The 15,259-nt window shown below is 42.6% G+C and overlaps 1 protein-coding gene across 1 annotated transcript in view; it reads right to left on the bottom strand.

Annotated features, from left to right (window-relative positions):
- The window catches only part of GRTP1 (growth hormone regulated TBC protein 1), a 138,835-nt gene extending 124,443 nt beyond the window's left edge, over nt 1–14,392 (bottom strand). Inside the window, exon 1 of the mRNA XM_050950361.1 lies at nt 14,198–14,392. The gene's annotated coding sequence lies outside the window, so the exon portion shown is untranslated. The remainder of the gene's footprint in view (nt 1–14,197) is intronic.
- Nucleotides 14,393–15,259: the final 867 nt, after the last annotated feature.

Raw genomic sequence — 15,259 nt, 5'->3', positions numbered from 1 at the left:
CAGGGTAGTTTCAGAGGGAGTTCTGTTGGAGGAGCAGGTTTTTGTAGTTTGTGGATTGTATTGTGTAGTGTGTGTGTGTGGAGGCTGCTAGGGGCAGTGTGCTGGGAGAGCAGCGGAGCCCTGATTAGGGGGCAGGGCTTACCTGATTAGGGGTCCTATAAAAGTAGCCAGCCAGTCAGGCAGCGGCACAGGAGCCAGCAAACAGAGCTGCCAACAGGGGAGTTTCAGAGGGAGTTTCTAGGGGGAGGTTGCGGGGGAGACTAAGAGAGAGGAACCGACAGGCTTGTTAAGGGAGTGGGTGGTGGTCCGGTGCCTGCTGGGGGTTTGTGTTGTGTTCTGTTCCATGCACTACCAGATTTTAGGTGGGAAGGCTATGACTGATACAGAGGTAGCAGTGAAAGACACAATGAGGATGACTGGATGTGGAAGCCGTGGCATGTACATGATCCGGGAGGGGGTACCTGAAAAGAGTTTTGTCTGCATGAAGTGCCGCCTGATAGAGCTGATAGAAGAAAAGATCAGAGGACTGGAGATGCAGGTGGAAACTCTGGTTGAGTTTAGAAGGGGGTTTGAGCAGATGATGGAGCACAGACACGAGGAGGCTGAAACGATAAGCTCAGACGTGCAGATGGAAGCAGGACCAAAAAATTCAGAGGAGGGACTGCTGGGGGAGGAAAGTGGACGGTGGAAGCATGTGACTAAGGGAACCAGGCAGAGGAAAAGACGGGCCAGTGAAGGAGAAATAGAACTCAGGAACAGATTTGCTGAGTTGTAAAATGAAGAAGGGGCACAGCAGGTGGTCGCTGAAGGAGAGAGGGCAAGGAAAAAGAGAAGAGCTGCTAGTCCTACAGGAGGAGGGGAGGAGTCAATGGAGGCAACACCAAATATGAGCCCCAGGAGGATTGCAAGGGTGAATAGGAATCGAGAGGACTTGCAGCCAGCAGGTGCGGGGGATAGACCGGAGAATCACACTGTCACCAGGAAAAGGCAGGTCTACGTGATTGGAGACTCCTTACTGAGAAGAATAGACAGGCCTGTAACTAGAGCTGATCGGGAGAACAGAAGAGTGTGCTGTCTGCCGGGTGCTAAGATACAGGATGTGGACCTGAGGCTGAAAAGGATCCTAGCGGGAGCGGGAAAGAATCCGTTGATTGTCCTTCATGTGGGAACGAATGATACGGCTAGATACTTTCTGGAATGTATCAAGGGAGACTATGCCAGACTGGGGAAGACGCTTAAGGAAATCGAGGCTCAGGTGATCTTCAGTGGGATTCTGCCGGTTCCTAGAGAAGGGCAACAAAAGTGTAACAAGATTATAGCGGTCAACAGATGGCTCAGGCAGTGGTGTTATAAGGAGGGCTTTGGGATGTACGGCCATTGGGAAGCATTTACGGATAGAAGACTGTTCTCTCGGGATGGACTTCACCTGAGTAAGGAGGGAAATAGACTTCTAGGATGGAGGCTCGCCGAACTGATTAAGAGAGCTTTAAACTAGGAATTTGGGGGAGATGGTTGGGAGATGTCCAGGAGATCTCCACGCTGGAATTTAACCTTGAGAGCGAAGTAAACAAAGTAAGAGGGGATACAGCCATGGACAGAAGAATTGACACAAGGAGGAAGGGTAGTGTAGATAGCAGACTAACAGGTGATGCTGGTGGTAGAATGTCTCTGCCTAACAGGATAAAGAATGTCAGTGAAGCCAAACGGCAAAAATTAAGATGTCTGTACACTAATGCGAGGAGCCTAGGGAACAAAATGGAGGAACTAGAGCTACTGGTGCAGGAAGTGAAACCGGATATTATAGGGATAACAGAAACATGGTGGAATAGTAGTCATGACTGGAGTACAGGTATTGAAGGCTACGTGCTGTTTAGGAAAGACAGAAATAAAGGCAAAGGTGGTGGAGTAGCATTGTACATCAATGAGGAGGTTAACTGTAAAGAAATAAGAAGTGATGGAATGGACAAGACAGAGTCTGTCTGGGCAAAAATCACACTGGGAAAGAAAGGTACCAGAGCCTCCCCTGAGATAGTGCTTGGGGTGTGCTACAGACCACCGGGATCTGATTTGGATATGGATAGAGACCTCTTTAATGTTTTTAATGAAGTAAACACTAATCAGAAATGTGTCATCATGGGAGACTTTAACTTCCCAGATATAGACTGGAGGATAAGTGCTAGCAAGAATAATAGGGCTCAGATTTTTCTGGATGTTATAGCAGATAGATTTCTTCACCGAGTAGTTGAAGAACCAACAAGAGGGGATGCCATTTTAGATTTAGTTTTGGTGAGTAGTGAGGACCTCATAGAAGAAATGGTTGTAGGGGACAACCTTGGTTCAAGTGATCATGAGCTAATTCAGTTCAAACTAGATGGAAGGATAAACAAAAATAGATCTGGGACTAGGGTTTTTGACTTCAAAAGGGCTAACTTTAAAGAATTAAGGAAATTAGTTAGGGAAGTGGACTGGACTGAAGAACTTGTGGATCTAAATGCGGAGGAGGCCTGGAATTACTTTAAGTCACAGCTGCAGAAACTATCAGAAGCCTGCATCCCAAGAAAGGGGAAAAAAACCATAGGCAGGAGTTGTAGACCAAGCTGGATGAGCAAGCATCTCAGAGAGGTGATTAAGAAAAAGCAGAAAACCTACAAGGAGTGGAAGAAGGGTGGGATTAGCAAGGAAAGCTACCTTAGTGAGGTCAGAACATGTAGGGATAAAGTGAGAAAGGCTAAAAGCCAAGTAGAGTTGGACCTTGCAAAGGGAATTAAAACCAATAGTAAAAGGTTCTATAGCCATATAAATAAGAAAACAAAGAAAGAAGAAGTGGGACCGCTAAACACTGAGGATGGAAAGGAGGTTAAGGATAACCTAGGCATGGACCAATATCTAAATAAGTACTTTGCCTCAGTCTTTAATAAGGCTAATGAGGAGCTTAGGGATAATGGAAGGATGACAAACGGGAATGAGGATATGGAGGTGGATATTACCACATCTGAGGTAGAAGCCAAACTTGAACAGCTTAATGGGACAAAATCGGAGCGCCCAGACAATCTTCATCCAAGAATATTAAAGGAACTGGCACATGAAATTGCAAGCCCATTAGCGAGAATTTTTAATGAATCGGTAAACTCAGGGGTTGTACCGTACGACTGGAGAATTGTTAACCTGGTTCCTATCTTTAAGAAAGGGAAAAAAAGTGATCCGAGTAACTATAGGCCTGTTAGTTTGACATCTGTAGTATGTAAGGTCTTGGAAAAAATTTTGAAGGAGAAAGTCATTAAGGACATTGAGGTCAATGGTAATTGGGACAAATTACAACATGGTTTTACTAAGGGTAGATCATGCCAAACCAACCTGATCTCCTTCTTTGAGAAGGTGACAGATTATTTAGACAAAGGAAATGCAGTAGACCTAATTTACCTCAATTTCAGTATGGCATTTGACACGGTTCCACATGGGGAATTATTAGTTAAATTGGAAAAGATGGGGATCAATATGAAAATTGAAAGGTGGATAAGGAACTGGTTAAAGGGGAGACTACAACGGGTCGTACTGAAGGGTGAACTGTCAGGCTGGAAGGAGGTTACTAGTGGAGTTCCTCAAGGATCGGTTTTGGGACCAATCTTATTTAACCTTTTTATTACTGACCTTGGCACCAAAAGTGGGAATGTGCTAATAAAGTTTGCGGATGACACAAAGCTGAGGGGTATTGCTAACACGGAGAAGGACCGGGATATCATACAGGAAGATCTGGATGACCCTGTAAACTGGAGTAATAGTAATAGGATGAAATTTAATAGTGAAAAGTGCAAGGTCATGCACTTAGGGATTAATATTAAGAATTTTAGATATACATTGGGGACGCATCAGTTGGAAGCAACAGAGGAGGAGAAGGACCTTGGAGTATTGGTTGATCGCAGGATGACTATGAGCCGCCAATGTGATATGGCCGTTAAAAAAGCTAATGCAGTTTTAGGATGCATCAGGCGAGGTATTTCCAGCAAAGATAAGGAGGTGTTAGTACCGTTATATAAGGCGCTGGTGAGACCCCATCTGGAATACTGTGTGCAGTTCTGGTCTCCCATGTTTAAGAAGGATGAATTCAAACTGGAACAGGTTCAGAGACGGGCTACTAGGATGATCCGAGGAATGGAAAACCTGTCATATGAAAGGAGACTCAAAGAGCTTGGCTTGTTTAGTCTAGCCAAAAGAAGGCTGAGGAGGGATATGCTTGCTCTTTATAAATATATCAGAGGGATTAATATTAGGAAGGGAGAGGAATTATTTAAGCTTAGTACTAATGTAGACACAAGAACAAATGGGTATAAACTGGATACTAGGAAGTTTAGACTTGAAATTAGACGAAGGTTTCTAACCATTAGAGGAGTGAAGTTCTGGAACAGCCTTCCAGTGGGAGTAGTGGGGGCAAAAGACATATCTGGCTTTAAGACTAAGCTTGATAAGTTTATGGAAGGGATGGTATGATGGGATAGCTTAATTTTGGCAATTGATCTTTGATATCAGCAGATAAGTATGCCCAGTGTTCTGTGATGGGATGTTGGATGGGATGGGATCTGAGTTACTGCAGAGGATTCTTTCCTGAGTGCTGGCTGGTGAGTCTTGCCCGCACGCTCAGGGTTTAGCTGATCGCCATATTTGGGGTCAGGAAGGAATTTTCCTCTGGGGCAGATTGGCAGAGACCCTGGAGGTTTTTCGCCTTCCTCTGCAGCATGGGGCACGGGTCACTTGCTGGTGGATTCTCTGCAGCTTGAGGTCTTCAAACCACAATTTGAAGACTTCAATAACTCAGACATAGGTTTGGGGGTTGTTATAGAAGTGGATGGGTAGGGTTCTGTGGCCTGCTTTGTGCAGGAGGTCAGACTAGATGATCACATTGGTCCCTTCTGACCTTAAAGTCTTGGAGTCTATGAGATGTTTATTGCTGTAGGTTAAATTTGAGACCATTGGGAGACTCCACACAGAAAAGGGTTAATGGCCATTGCAGACCAATCCACCTCATTATGGGATTGAATTAACTAAGTTTTTATTAATTAACAAAACTGACAATTTAAGAGTCTAAGATGAAATTGCACTTTCCTCAAATACTGTATATATCTGTTGTTTGAACTGACTGGAAGTATTTTGTAAGTGTCAGTTGATAACAGCTTGCTGAAAGTATTCAATATTTGAGTATTTAGTTGTGATGGGAGGCTTAAGTCACCTGAGAATTTTTTCATTCCCTGATTGGATGAGTAGCTCCTGAAGTTGTGAATTTATCAAGGAGAGGTAACAGACAGGATTAGAGAATGTTAAAAGACATTTTCCTTTCTGGGCCCTACAAACCTTGCCGGAAACATCATGCCTAGAAAAATTAGGCAACTATAAGATCTATTAACTGGGCGCAGAGTTAAAACTGAACCTTCTGTTGTCACATACCTGGATGATAACTCTGTTTCTGTGTGCAATCTGAGATGGAGTCAAATCTTTGTCTGGTTTTAATTGCTACAGCCCTGGCACAAGGGCAATTTGTTTTGGGAAATCTGTCTTCCTGCTGTCTTGACCAATAGCCTATTAAATAAATAGGAGACCTAGTCATCATCAGTCTTTTAAATGATCACATGTAACTGCAGAGTATTGGCTATATGAAGCATTACAGTAAAAATAGGTTGAATGAGGATTACAAATATAGCTAGCTACCCATTCAAGGAGCACCATCCATCCTATGCACTAAATGAAACAGATGTCCTGGACAGAAGATAGTATATGATCATGTAACTGAAGTGTAACAAGGGAGGTATTCCAGCAGGACCCTTGTGGGTAGAGATGGCCCCATAGGCACCCCAGGCTCCATTCTCCCCTCCTAAGGTGCTTCAAACTCCATCTTTACTGTTTAGTTCAATAGTGCCCTGTGGGCAGGCTAATTTATGCTTCAAAGTCAGGAAGTATAGTCCACCACCCTAGTGTGAAAGCCAAGTTCTTCTATCACCTCCCTCTTCAATCAGAGTAGTGGGTTGCTAGGTTTCCCCTGTATCCCCTAGACAAATTCAAAGACCCAACATGAGGTATTATATAAGCAGTATCCACCCACCCTGGGTTTAACAGTGCGGAGTAACCAAGATCCACCCACTCTGGCTTAAACTCTTAGTCCTCCCCTGGGTTCTTTCCAGCTCCCTGTTCCTTGTCTGGAACGCCAGCCCATGGCACTGCTTCCCTGGACCTTCCTTCCAGGGCTCAAACTCCCCTCTGCTGCTGTCCTAACCTCAAGCTTTTTCCAGTTCTCTTCTCCCAGCAGCTCTCCACTACTGCTCCCTGGGGGAAACTCTAGGAGCTCTCATTCAACTTTCCACCAGCTCCCCATTTCTGTCTCCTTTTCCCAGCTGTTACCGGACCTTTTATATAAGCCAGGTGTCTGCTTTCCAGTCCCAATAAAAGGCTATTAGCCAGGAACAGGTTGATAGGGCCCACTCCTTCTTAAAGGGGCATAAAGGGTGCACCATAATGCATACGCACAAGAGGGCTGAATCACAATTGCATTAGGAAATGCCTAAATTAATTTTTCTAACTTCTGAGTGCTTGACTTTGCAACCTTAATGTTCTTTTAATGTAATTTTCTAGATATTTAAAAAACAAAGTTACATCTTGTGGAACTATACTGACCCACCAACATGAGTCACCAACACAGTTGGCATCTTTAGATCCTCTAGTACTGAGTTAACAGAGTAAACAGTAGCAGTAGAAGGTTATCATCTTCTTTGTGACCCTGCCACCAGAGGCACAAGGAGTCCCACATTTTTGCCGAGGGTTTCACAGCTATAATTTGATAGACAGCAAATGAGACTCAGCCAAGAATAGTGGATTCACCTCCAGATTCTGGAAGGAAGTGTTCTTTAGTGGTTACAGACTCTTCTGCACCTGTTCCCCCCAGATTCCCCAGGTCCCTTCTGCTTCCTCATGTCCCCAGCTCCTGTCCCTGTCCCCTGCACTGCTGTTATCCCCCCATCTAACTTTTCCCCCATTTCATTCCTACTCCTATCCTTCCCCCCACTCCCTGCACTCCTATCCCTCATTGGCTCCTGGCCCATCCACCCTCCACACTCCAGCTCTTCCTCAGGCCCCCCTGTGGTGGAATGCACCTCTGCATTCACCTCCCTACACCCTCCTCCAGCTTCTGCCCCACCCCCATCCCCCTACTGTCCTTCTCCTGTCCTTGTTTTCTGTCCCCCCTTCCTGGTTCCTGCCCAGGTCCCTCCATATGTTCCCTCCCCCATGCACCATCCTTGCCACCCCTCCCCCCACCAGACACTGGAATCCAGCTGCTCCTCCCTGCCAGCCTGGGCACTGCTAGGGGAGCATAGAGAACACAGCAGAATCAGTCTCTCTGCTCTCCAGTCCAGTTCCATGGCACCACTGTGGGCCTGGTGGACAGGAGGAGGAGCTACAGGGAAAGCTCTGCCCAGCCCCTTCAGTTCTGGGGTGGAACATGCTCAGTGGCTGGGGGTGGGGGTTGGAGCATACTCAGTTAGTGTGACCAGATGTCCTATATTATCAGGAATAGCCCGATATTAGGGGCTTTTTCTTATATAGGACCCTATTACCTCATCCCGATTTTTCACACTTGCTATCTGGTCACCCTATGCTCAGTGCAGATGGAACCTTTGGCAAATTTAGCTGCCAAACTCTAAAAAGGCTTTACCGAGTATGTACCAAATGAGGTTTTTCAAAGGCCATATTTGGGTGAATTTTCACAAGCACAGCAAAAGGCACATACCTGACACCAGGTTCACACACACACCAAATTTCAAGACCCTGCTCTAAAGCACGAGGGTATTAGAGCTTTTCAGCAAACACTTGTAAGACTTTAAAAAAAAATGGGAAAAATAACATTTTCCCCTAACTTTGTTCTTGGAAACAGCTGATCCATTTTCACTCAAACTTTTCCAGAAAAACTCAGCCTGATACAGACACCCAACATGGAAAATTTCAGTCTAAACAGTCATAGTCTGGCAAAGTTATAAGCAATTGAAGAAGTCTTATAAGGAAAAGGGCTGGGCAACCTTAACCATTCAGGTCACTTCCTGCAATGCCTGTAATGCCACTCCTAGTGTAAACCTCGTCTGTGCAAGCTTAGCATTTGAATTCTAGGAGCATTTGAGAGTAAATTTCCACCACCTGTATGTTCATGGAAAGCAACCCCAAAGGGGTACAAGTACAGACAAAGTGAATTCAATTTTAAATCTGAGCAAATGGTTATGGAAAATATTTTGAGCTCCTATTTAATTATTCACCAGCTCTATAACCAAGTGTTTGTGGATGGATGTCTTTGAATCTGATGGGCAGTTAAAGAGTAGATCATTGAGCCCTTTTGTTTAAAGGTATGGAATTCAGCTGTACTTTGTTTTGTATTGCAAAGCAGCCAGCTGCAATGCCAGAAAGTAAAATCAACACTGGTTGGAAGTGGTTTTGACTGGTATTTGTAACGCCTGACTGCGGGTGATTGTGAGATCGTATTTTCATAACACAGAAGCAGTCTGACTGGGGTATTGAAACCAGAGTTGTGTTCTAGAGGTGTGAATCTGTGAATTATTAGCTTCACTGCTTTTGCCATCTAATCTCAGTAACACTGGGAGATTAAAGGAAACACATTAGAGGGGTGGAAAATGTTTTTCCCAACAGGTTTTCTAATGCTGAACTAAGGTTAAATGAAACTCACAATACAATGAAGTTTAGTTGTGTTCACAGGACTGGATGGTACTCCTCAGCTTTAAAGAAGTTGTGCTCTATGTAATGTACCCCGAGCTTGGTTCAAAGAGCAAAGAATGGTGTTCGGCTTAGTGGGAAGACTGGCTGTGTTCTGATTAACTAGTGGCCTCTTCACTGTGCTGGGGTATTTGGGGCATGAAGCACAGACTTTTTAAAGCCTTCTGGCCAGGCAGTTTGGCTTTTTATTTCCCTCTCCTCCCCATTTTCTAAAGGTTTTAGGAGCCCCCTCAACCCGCCCTAACTATGGAAGCTTTAGCTTATATTATGTCTAGACAGATTATTACAAATAATTGAGAGTTTTTAAAAGAACATTGTATTTCTCACATGTAAGCTTGTAACGCAATCTTTCCTCAAATGTATTTGTTCCTGACCATTTGGAAAACATGCTGTTTTTCCTGTGTTTGGAATGTTAATGAAACTAACACGCCTTTATTGTTTCACACACAGCAACTTCAGCTGAAGCATTTTGCCAGAACATCTCTTGATATAATTACCCGATGTCAGCACAGCTCTGCTAAGAGTGTTAGGCCCTGACCCTGCGGCTACTATGGATGTAGAAGCCCTCTACACCAACATTCCACACAAAGATGGGCTACAAGCCATCAGCAATAGTATCCTCGATTATATCATGGCAAAACTGGTGGCTGAACATTGTGACTTTGTCCTCACCCACAGCTATTTCACATTTGGGGACAATGCGTACCTTCAAGTCAGCGGCAGTGCTACAGGTACCCGCATGCTCCACAGTATGCCAACATTTTTATGGCTGACTTACAACAATGCCCCTACTCCACTTGCACTACATTGATGACATCTTCATCATCTGGACCCATGGAAAAGAAGCCCTCGAAGAATTCCACCATGATTTTAACCATTTCCATCCCACCATCAACCTCAGCCTAGACCAATCCACACAAGCAGTCCATTACCTAGACACTACTGTGCTAATAAGCGATGGTCACATAAACACCACCCTATATTAGAAACCTACTGACCGCTATACTTACCTGCATGCCTCCAGCTTCCATCCAGGACACATCACACAATCCATTATCTAGAGCCAAGCTCTAAGATACAACCACATTTGCTCCAGTCCCTCAGACAGAGACAAACACCTACAAGATCTCTATCAAGCGTTCTTAAAACTACAATACCCACCTGCTGAAGTGAAAAAAAAAAGATTGACAGAGCCAGAAGAGTACCCAGAAGTCACCTACTACAGGACAGGCCCAAAAAAGAAAATAACAAAATGCCACTAGCCATCAGCTTCAGCCCCCAACTAAAACCTCTCCAGCACATCAAAGATATACAACCTATCCCGCCACTCTCACAGATCTTGGGAGACAGACCAGTCCTCACTTACAGACAGCCCCCCAACCTGAAGTAAATACTCACCAGCAACTGCACACCATACAACATAAACACTAACCCGGGGACCTATCCTTGCAACAAAGCCCAATGCCAACTCTGTTCACATATCTATTCAAGTGACACCATCATAGGACCTAACCACATCAGCCATGCCATCAGCTGTTCGTTCACCTGCACATCTACCAACGTGATATATGCCATCATGTGCCAGCAATGCCCCTCTGCCATATACATTGGCCAAACCGGACAGTCTCTATGCAAAAAAATAAATGGACACAAATCTGACATCAGGAATCATAACATTCAAAAACCAGTGGGAGAACATTTCAACCTCTCACCACTCAGTGACAGACTTGAAGGTGGCAATTTTACAATAAAAACAACTTCAAAAACAGACTTCAAAGAAAGACTGCTGAACTTGAATTAGTATGCAAATTAGATACAATTAACTTAGGTTTAAACAGAGACTGGGAATGGTTGGGCCATTACACTAACTGAATCTATTTCCCCATGTTAAGTATCCTCACACCTTCTATGGGTCATCTTGATTATCACTTCAAAAGTTTTTTTTGTCCTGCTGATGATAGCTCATCTCAATTGATTGGCCTCTTACAGTTGGTATGGCTACTTCCACCTTTTCATGTTCTCTATATGTATAAATATCTTCTTGCTGTATGGTCCAGTCTATGCATCCGATGAAGTGGGCTGTAGCCCATGAAAGCTTATGCTCAAATCAGTTTGTTAGTCTCTAAGGTGCCACAAGTACTCCTGTTCTTTTTGCGGATACAGACTAACACGGCTGCTACTCTGAAACCAAACTTTACTACTGGGATTAGTTCTCTGACTTCAATACGACTATTTACAGCAGTAAAGCTAAGCCTGTGATTAAATGTTTGGAGGATTGGGGCCATAGTTAATGTAAAGCCCAGCCTGTAGGTTTAAATCATATGTTCAGATAGCAATTAATTGTGTGTTTTCATACTAATACTACTTTGGAAGTGTGCAGTGTAATTATTCTGTCTTGTATTTTCCCTCACAGCTAGGCTGATTTTTTTTTTAATTAGATATTTATATCGTAACACACATACAAGGCCAGATACATTCTGACCTTCAGGTGCACATGCTTTTGTCAGGAAACTTGCAGACACAAAGTATAGGGTAGATTACAAGGCAGGTGAAAGCAGACCCTCTTCTGACATGATACATGGAGGATCATTCCAGGGCAGGGCAAATGGTTCAAAGGAGACACACTGCCAATTCTGCACACCACCAATGCAATTTATGCTTCTGGCAGCAATAATCTGGGATTTGAGGGTGGGAGATTGCCGATGAGCACATGGATGTACAATAACATCACTTTTTTTGTCAATGTATGGGTTTGGGGCTATTCATTTATTGGCCCTGAATTTGGCCCATTACTTTAATTACATATATCAACCTGAGAACTAAGTCTAAAGCAGAGTTAATGAATATAAGTAATTTAGTTTAAGTGTGCTGTGTCAGTGGAAACAGCAACAACAATAAATCTGCTTTGGATGATCCACAAAGATTTATTCCTTTATGTCCACTACATCATATGATCAAATGTAAATCAGAGCAGACTTGTAACTCTAGCACTTATATGCAAGTTGAAAATACAGTGGCCATATGTGTGATGAGGACCATATAATTGCCTATAATTTATAGAAAAAAATATGGTTTCTTCAAGGCACCTTTTGGATCTGTTCTGAAATCCCTTCAAAGTATTGATCACATCTGAGTATTATGAACTTGTTCTGTGTACAGAACAGTTGCTAGTGGTTTTAACTGCAGTTATTACATTTTGGTATAGTGATGCAATGTCAGCAGTGGCTGTTGTGAATTCAATCCTGTGTGTAACAGATGGCTCATGATCACTACAGTGTGGCAAACAGCTTTCACATTGCACTGTGCCTACTGTGAAGTGTGATTAATTTGAACAAGAGTGTTGTCAAGTTTAAAATGAATGACAGTATTACCAGTGTTAGGCCTAAAACTTCCAGAAGCTTTATAGAGTAAGCTTTGCAAAATTAAGCTGTAACCTGTGGTCAAAAGACACGTGCAACCAGACAATGTTTTATGCTGACTCCTATATGGTAAAATAAGCCATATCTGTGGGCATGACCTATTAAGACCCCTTTTGAAACTTGTGGTTAAGAGACGCTGCAGCCAAAGAACTGATTCCTATGTAGTTTTGATGGGCTACGCCTTCAGGCATAGGTCATCAAAATAACCTTACCCACAATAGACCCTTTAGAGTTAAGTTATGTCTTTGTAACCTAAAAAATTAAAGCACCAATTGGCTATTAGAAAAACCAGTCGAGACAATGGGCTATATGGAAATAAGTTCATCTTGTGCATAACTTATAAAACTAAAACAATTGACTACAAGAAAATAAGTAAGCATAAATTATACAGCCAAAGTGACAACGCTCATCACAATAAAGATTTGGCCTAACCTGATTGGTTTACCTTGCTTCAAGATACGGCAGGCAGATGAGATTAAATGTGTAGAGCCTCAGGTGTGTGTGTGTGTCTTGGTCTAAGAGGTTGTTCTCTTTGATTGGTCTGACCCACACCCCCTGAACCGAGGAAACCTGAATCACACCAACTGTCTGTACCTGGCCAGTGCAAAGAGCGGTCGACTAAAAGGTAACATTCTTGGTAGAATAAGGTTTTAAAGTAAAATAGTCTGGTTGCATGCAGAATAAGGTAATAGAGTAAAAAAGTCTGGGTTGCTCGAGCTGATTTGATCTCAAGTTGTACTGACACTATAGTATTAAAAACAGTAGTGTCAGGATAATTTGATCTCAGATTATTTTAATTCTGCAGTATTAAAATAGTAGTAAAAGTTTGATACTAGTGTTAAGTTGTTTAGAAATAGTAGAAAGTAGTTAATCAATTTATAGTATCTTTGTTTGTACTCATGGTTATTAAGGACAGGAATAGAATTTGTAAGGTTAATAGTTAATGAGTAATAATAGCGTTACATGCACTTGTGCCTGTTATCAGTAAAAACTGCCAAAGTTAAGGACATGCTTTTATAGTAATAAGTAGCTAATGCATAACATTACCTGTACTTATGCTTGTCTGCAATATAATTTGTCATTTATATTAATCCTTATTCAATGCTGGTCTTTAATTTTTCTTTTCCTATTCTGTCTGTGTTGCATTTATAGCCGTAAATCATTAAAAGCCTGTCTTGAGGAATAATCAGTAGTTTTAATTTCTTTACACAGACACCACTTAACCTAATTACATCTGTGCTGGGTGGTGAGAAGTAGTGATCACCCAGAGTCCCATTTGGGCCCTGATGTGTGTCCTCTTCTTCCTATCTCTCTCCATGAAGAAAGAACACAATAGCAGAGGCGCAGTACATCTAGGGTGACCAGATGTCCTGATTTTATAGGGACAGTCCCAATTTTTGGGTCTTTTTCTTAAAAAGGCTCCTATTACCCCCCACCCCGTCCCGATTTTTCACGTTTGCTGTCTGGTCACCCTAAGTACATCCCACAACAATGTGGCAGTGTGTCTCTCTCACTTCCGTTCATGTTCTCATGAGGGAAAGTTACACTTGCTATTATAGTCCAGTTGGCACAGTGCATTACCTGAAAATCTCACAGCTGTGTGAAAGTGTCCTTAAAAAGCTCATTTCAGAACAGACTGCTCTAATTTATCACCACATGGGAAAAACTAATTAACAGGCAATGCCTATATGAGAGTCGAGGACTATTTTTAACATATTAAGTATTATATTTTCCCCTCAGCAGGACCCTCTGGTATCTTATGTGTGCTCATTTTCCTGTGTACAATACATTTCAGTGCCATTTTCCTGCACTGTCCACATATACTTGGAAAAGTCCACTCAGAAGAGTATTTAATATCTCTCGTTTGTTGCTTTTTGAACAAAAATAATGTTACAGCAAATGAAATTTCAAGAACTGGCAGCAGATGATTACAAAGCTACTATGAATGTTAGCTTTTCAACAACAAGGGCTGGAGGAAAAAAGGAGTAAAAAAACTTTTCCTTTTGATTTGTTTCGCTTACCTTAAATGACATCTAAAAGTGTATGTTCAGAACAGGTCCCTGTGATCTCCTTGTGGCAGTCAGAGTTCAAGATACTCATTTAATCTTATGGTCCCTGCTATTCAAAAAGAGAAATGTGTTTTTGAGTATCCAAACTAGTGAGGAAACTGGCAAATAATAAGATCAGTCAAAACAGATCCCTCTTCAAAGAATTTAAGAACTAACTTGGAGGGACAGCACAGAAAGTAAATAATTGCATCAGAATTATAGCCGCTAAAAATTGAACAGAGCTATTTTGAGACACCCTGTTGTACATAACATCCTACCAACAGCCAGCAGAGAGAACCAGGATCCTGAGGCCAGAAACATCACATGCAGCTGCTGAGGATCAGCAGGTTCCAGGCATGTGTCTGCAGAGAACTGACACATTATTCGCTAATTTGTTCCTTGTCCTTGTATCAAATTTCAATATGTTTTGCTCTTATTTTACTCCCCCTCTTTCTTTTGCAGTTTTGTGGAGTTAGGGGCATCTAAAGTACAGGAGTCAATGAGCAGGGTAAGAGGCACTTTCATGGGTAAGAGTAGCTGGAGACAAGCAATGCAGTGTCAGCTCAAGAGCTAAACCAAAAGCATGAGGGTTTGAAGTGCATAATGCAGAAAGAGTGGTAAACATGGGATGCATTGCTGTGGGTCAAAGAGATGAACAAAGAGGTCTGGTCATTCAGGATTAATGAGAAATTAAAACCATTAAAGTCTAATGAAAAAATAATATTAGCACAATGAAGGAGGATGCGGTATTGGGGACTGCACCCTTAAGGGCTGAGCGTCCCAGACAGAGTCTGGGCGGGGTTCTGCAAAGCTCTTATTGTTATGCACAGCAAGTTGGAATCAGACAGAATAAAGCACTTTTGCAAGCACCTTAAGCACTAGTGATCACTGAACATTATATGATATGAGGAATAAAAAGAAATTAAGGGTTTGTCTACCTAGGGAGTTATTCCAGATTAACTATTCCTTCTTAACTCCATGTATGGACACTAATTTGAAATAAGGAACTCTCATTCTGGAACAAGTTTAATTCAC

This window comes from Gopherus flavomarginatus, chromosome 1, assembly GCF_025201925.1.
Source record: "Gopherus flavomarginatus isolate rGopFla2 chromosome 1, rGopFla2.mat.asm, whole genome shotgun sequence".
NCBI lineage: Eukaryota > Metazoa > Chordata > Testudines > Testudinidae > Gopherus > Gopherus flavomarginatus.
Note: the sequence above shows the minus strand (reverse complement) of the source record. Positions and strands in the feature narration are given on the sequence as shown.